The sequence below is a fragment of the Aegilops tauschii genome, chromosome 1 (genome assembly GCF_002575655.3).
Source record: "Aegilops tauschii subsp. strangulata cultivar AL8/78 chromosome 1, Aet v6.0, whole genome shotgun sequence".
In the NCBI taxonomy this organism is placed as follows: Eukaryota; Viridiplantae; Streptophyta; class Magnoliopsida; order Poales; family Poaceae; genus Aegilops; species Aegilops tauschii.
In genome coordinates, this window is record NC_053035.3 from 70,018,535 (window position 1) to 70,024,464 (window position 5,930).

A 5,930-nucleotide genomic window follows, 5' to 3' on the forward strand; every position below is an offset into this window, starting at 1 on the left:
TGTTAATTAACAAGGCAACCTTTTCTTTGTTACTACTAGTGAATCTGAAATCATTCGGGGCAGACATAAAATATATCACTTCAACCCAATTATCGCAGCAACTATTTTAAAAGAAATTAGCTAGCTGCCCGTGCGTTGCACGAAACATCAAGATGCATTTGTATGAGTAGTTTATCTTGTGAGAGAAAAGGTTGAACGAGGGAAGGCCTTATTTGCGAACGTGGAGAGACGTGTGGTTATATTTTCGCAAAATTGCCATAGTTTCTTTCCTATCCGTTAGATATAAATCCGACGGCCTATATTGCAGGATGGCACGCACACCATCATCACCAACTCTGTTTTCTACTCCCTCCGTCCGAAAATACTTGTCATCAAAATGGATAAAAAGAGATGTATCTAAAACTAAAATACGTCTAGATACATTTCCTTTTATCCATTTTGATGACAAGTATTTCCGGACGGAGGGAGTATTTGTCTTTTTAGAGATTTCAACAAGTGACTATGACCAGACCTTACCAACATACTCAGAAAAGTAGTCCATAATTTTGATGTTACCTTCTTTTCTTGGCGGTGCAGTGCCATCTAGATACCTCATAAATAAATCAAGGACAAATCTGACCCCTTCCTCAAAATACCCCAATCTACACTCTAAAATATGTCTACATACACATCCGTATGTGGTAGTCCATTTGAAATCTGAAAAATACAAATATTTAGGAACGAACGGAGTATATATAAGAGTAGACATGGAGATATATCTCCAGCATGGTCTACAACAAAAATGTGTTGGGTTGGTTAGCGCCGGATGCTCGCAACGCGATGACATGAGTTCGAATTCTGTCTTTTAACTTTATATTTTTATATTATATATTACTCTACTTATTTAATATATACTTCTTTCGCTACTGTACTGACAGTGGAACCCACAGAGTACTTAGAATACAAGATTAAGGATGGACTTGTTTCTTTTTAACTTTCTGTACGAAGCTGTAGCCACACTGCAAGTCACGTGTACACTGTACATGCAATTAACTTTTTATAGAGGGACAATCATACAGGCAATTAACTCAAATGGATTGGACGTCACTCTATTATTTCTAGCATAAAGAGCATCTCCAACGGCAGCCGGCAAATTTCCTCCCGCTTCCTTAAGCGGAGGACGACATCAAACGCCAGCGGCATACATTTTTACAACTCTGACCAACCAGATGAAATTCGTGCAAACACGGACTGATTTCATATAAGCATGAAGGATTTCGTATAAAAAAGCTGGATCTTCATATAAACATGATGGATTTCATTACATTTACATGAACTAAGAGGTGCCAATCCGGCTCTCTTGTATAATTAATATTCCCTCCGTCCGGAAATACTTGTCCTAGAAATGGATGTATCTAGACTTATTTTAGTTCTAAATGGCCGCCCGCGGATCCCGTTGTCTTCCTCATGTCTGTCAGGCACTTGAGGGGTCGACGAAGGTCCTTGGAAGAGACGAAGCAGCAAAGAAACCACCTGAATCCGCGGTCGTCGCCTCGGCGGTGGCCTTCATGGGTCCCAAGTGGCGGCGGCCTCCCGTGTTCTACTTCTCCTCGATGATGGCGGCGGACACGGAGAAGCTGGCCACCGACTCGTCGCTCTCCACGCACCCGGCTTCTGTCTCTGCCTGCATGGCGCTGCCGTGGGCACGGGAGGCGCGCCCACAGACACGGGAGGCGTGGCCACCGCAGACACTGGTGGCGCGGTACGACGTGGCAGCGACGGCACCCGTACCGGCGTGCTAGTCGCCGTGCCGGCATGGAGCAACTCGCCACTCCTCATCGAGCTGAACTGGAGCGGCGAGTTGCTGAACCACGCGCCTGCTTGGGGCGACAACTGGCTCCGTCGGGCCAAGCGAGGTTGGTGAAGCACCGAGCGGCCTCGCCCGTATCCGGAGGGCTCGGCGGGCCACCCAGCCGGGTAATATGCCGGAGAACGGCTCATCGGAAGCCATCGGAAGAGTGGAGAAAATGGTGAAGGAGGAGATGGGGGAGTGGCGGAGGGGTGCGATTCTTGCCCGCTGTCTGTCCGGCCTCGTGTAAATAGATGGCGGACGGTAGGAGCTTGGCCGGCGTCTGGCCTCGTTTAAACTGAGGGCGGACGGGAGGAGCTCGGCCGGTGTTGCGTTTAATTCCGGCCCGCTCATGAACGGACGTGTGGCAGGAGTAGGATTCTCGGTTTGCATGCGAGTTTAACGGAGGGGTTTAATGGAGGCGCCGGGCGTGTAGCGGGCGGCACAGTACTTGTCGGAGTAATTGGACACGGGTATCCCGAAGACGGCAAGACAATATTTCAAGACATCGGGGCTAGCAAAGCCCCTCAGTCCGACTGCCCGGCCGCTCCTGCCGGCTCCTCAGCCCGACTGCTCCACCCGGCCGGCTGCCAGCTAACCGACTGCATCGACTAGCCGGCTACCGACTGCAGTCCGACCCGGCATCGACAAGACACCGACAAGACGGTCGTACCCGAGCACTATTCACGTGTCATCCCCGCCATCATGTATAGTGTCACTTGTCCCCTGGCACTATTTATGAAGTGACCCAGGGGACAAGCATGACATGCACCATGCCTTACCCATGCCCACTAGCTAGCTTACAGACTAAGCTACCCTCTCCTATAAAAGGAGACACACATCCATCCATCCATGGATGGACTCACGTACACAACAAGCAAGCTAGCTAGCAAGAGAGCTAGCTAGCCATCCATCCATCCATTCCCACGGGCATGCATGCCCAAGCACCACATACGGCCATGCTCATGGCCGGCCACTAAAGCATGCCTGGTGCATGCATATACGGAGCCAGACGCCCATGGCACTGCCCCCAGATACAGCTCTAGGAGCACTTTGTACTGCCCGATGTACACCCCAGATATATATGCTCAGACATGCAGGAGTAGGGGTATTATCTCTCCGGAGAGCCCCGAACCTGGGTAAACAAGCGCGTGCTACTCGCATACCTGCTCCCGGTCCTATCAGCAGCAGTCTTACCCACACACAAAGCCCTTGTGGCATCTGTCGACTCACACCCCCCCGTGAGAATACCACGACAGTTGGCGCCCACCGTGGGGCGGTACTATGCTACCGCGCTGCTACTGGTTTCGCAGTCCGGGCGGGACCATCTTGGCCATCACCGCCGCGGCGTCGCGCCGTCTCTACGGTAGCGCTCGGGGGCTCGACTTCGACCCACCCCCGGAGCGGCCGCGCGGGACGGCGCGTCCTCGCCGTCGGCCTTGCCTTCATCACCACCACCGCGGCGTCGACTGCGTCGCCGCCGCCCCGGCCTCCCAGGCGCCCCGCGCCTCCTGCACGCCGTCTCCACCTGGGCCGAGCCCCCTGTCCGCGCCCTTCGCGGGCGTCCGCCTGCCCGCGCGGCCGACCCCTCAGCCAACTATGCTCCGCCTCCACCAACCCGCGCCCGGCTCCTGCTGCCTGCCGTCTCCGCCCCAGGCCGGACGGCTGGCTCCGCCACCAGCCGGCTCCGAGCACCCGTTTGGTCGCCTCCGCTCGTGGCCGTCCGGCTCGCCGCCAGCCGACCCGTGCTGTGCCCGGCCTCCGGCCGCCTCCGCGCCTGCCGGCTTCAGCCGCCTGGCCCGCGCCACGCCATCTCCTCCCGCGCCGACTGGCCGCTGCTGGCCCCGCCTCGCCTCGCGCGCGTCCTCGCGTCCGCCTGCTGGGCCCCGTCCGGCAGTCGGCTTCCCCGCGCGCGCCGAGTCGCCGACCCCGCGCCACCGCCTGCTTGCCGGGTCACCTCCCAGCCGGCGCCCGCCTCCTCGTGCCCGAGCCGTACCCGCCCACGGCGCAGGCCCCGTCGCCCTCCGGCTCCGGCCGCCCCGACAGCCGCGCTGCTCCTCCTCGTACCGGCCTCCCGCGCGCCCAAGGCTCTGGCCGGCCTCGCCGCGCCCGGCTCGCCTCCCGCGGCCGCCGCGCCCGTCCAGCCTGCCGCCGCCTCGCCAAACACGGAGCCCGCCCGGCCGGCCTCCGGCTGCCCGCGCCTACAGCGACCTCCGCACCACCTCCTCCACTAGGCCTCCCCGGGCCACCTCCCGCAAGTCGGCCCCGGCCTCTGGCGTCGTCCGCGCTCCTGGCGTCCGGGTCGCCGGCTCCTCCGCCCGCGCAGGCTCTCGCGCCCGGCCCCCGAACCGTTGTCCCGACCGCCTGCCGGCTTCGAGGAGGCCGGCTGCTCAGTCCGGTCCCCCCCCCCCAGGCGCTTGCCGGCTCGTCGCGTGCGCCCGCGGGGCTGGGTCCAGCTCCTTCCACGCTGCGCCGGGTCCGGCTGCTCTTGTGCGACCGCGGCTCTGCCCCTGTTGATGCTGCTCCGCCCCCGCGCCGGCTCCCCGCTTCGCGCGTCACTCCGCCCTCGCGCGCACGGCTCCGGCCTCTCCAGCATCCGCCTCGCTGGCTCCGGGCCCCCGCACGCCCGCAAGATCGCCGCCCCGCGCTGGCCAGCTCGCGCGCGGGCCTGCTCCGCGCGCCCTCCGTGCCGGCTTCCCACGCCCGGCCGCGCCCCGTTCTCCTCCACGGTCGCGCCTGCCTGCCGGCTTGCTGCTCCAGCGGGAGGCCGACTGCTCGTTCCGGTCCGGCTCCCCCAGCACCTGCCGGCTCGACGCCTACGCCCGCGGGGCCGGGTGCAGCTCCCTCCGCGCCGTGCCGGATCCGGCTGCCCCTGTGCGCCCGCGGCTCCGCCCGGCCGCCTCGCTTCGCCCCTGGCCGGTTTCGACCGCGCCGCGCCGACTCCGCCCGCCAGCGCGTCCGCGGGCCAGCGTCCGCCCTGCCCGCGCGGCTGCGCGCCCCAGCCGCCCTGCTTTGCCTCAGCCCCCGTGCGGGCTGGCTCCGACCACGCCGCGCCGGCTACGGCCCTGTCCCGGCCTCCCGCGCCGACTGCCGGGTCGCGGTGCTTCAGCCGGCCGCCCCGCGCCGCCTTGGCCGACTCCCGCCGCCTTGGCCGAATCGCTGCTCCAGCCGACGTCCCCGCGTGCGGCCGGCTTGCCGCTCCAGCCGGCGTCCGCGTGCCCGTCCACCTCGCGCCGACTGGCGCCCTCGCAGGGCTGGCTGCCCAAGAAGAGAAAGAGGAAATAGGGCCGACTGCCCAAAAAAAAAGAGAAGGAAAGAAGAGGTCGGCTGGGACAAAGAAAAGGGAAAACTCCGTCTATCCGTCCGCCTGCTTCGTCACTCGGACGGCCGGACGCGACCTGGCCTGCCGGTCCGCCTTGACGCCTGGCTGGTCGAACCTCGGCCCGAATCTCGGGGGCTACACCCGGCGGGTGCGATGACGCGCCCCCGCGAGGAGAGAAGACAGAGTAGTCGCCGGGAGATCCGGCCCGACTGCTCAGCAGTCGGCCCGAATCTCGGGGGCTACACCCAGCGGGTGCGCTGGCGCGCCCCCGCGAGGAGAGAAGACAGAGTAGTCGCCGGGAGATCCGGCCCGACTGCTCAGCAGTCGGCCCGAATCTCGGGGGGCTACACCCAGCGGGTGCGCTGGCGCGCCCCCGCGAGGAGAGAAGACAAAGTAGTCGCCGGGAGATCCGGCCCGACTGCTCAGCAGTCAGCCCGAATCTCGGGGGCTACACCCAGCGGGTGCGCTGGCGCGCCCCCGCGAGGAGAGAAGACAAACTAGTCACCGGGAGATCCGGCCCGACTGCTCAGCAGTCGGGCCGAATCTCGGGGGCTACACCCAGCGGGTGTGCTGACGCGCCCCCGCGAGGAAAGAAGACAAAGCAGTCGCCGGGAGATCCGGCCCGACTGCTCAGCAATCGGCCCGAATCTCGGGGGCTACACCCAGTGGGTGCGCTGGCGCGCCCCCACAGAGACAACAGAAGAGTTTCGTCCGGCTGCCAGCAGCCGACAGAAGAAGAAAAAGGGCGCTGCAAGACGCCTCGCCGCCTGGCCGGTCGAG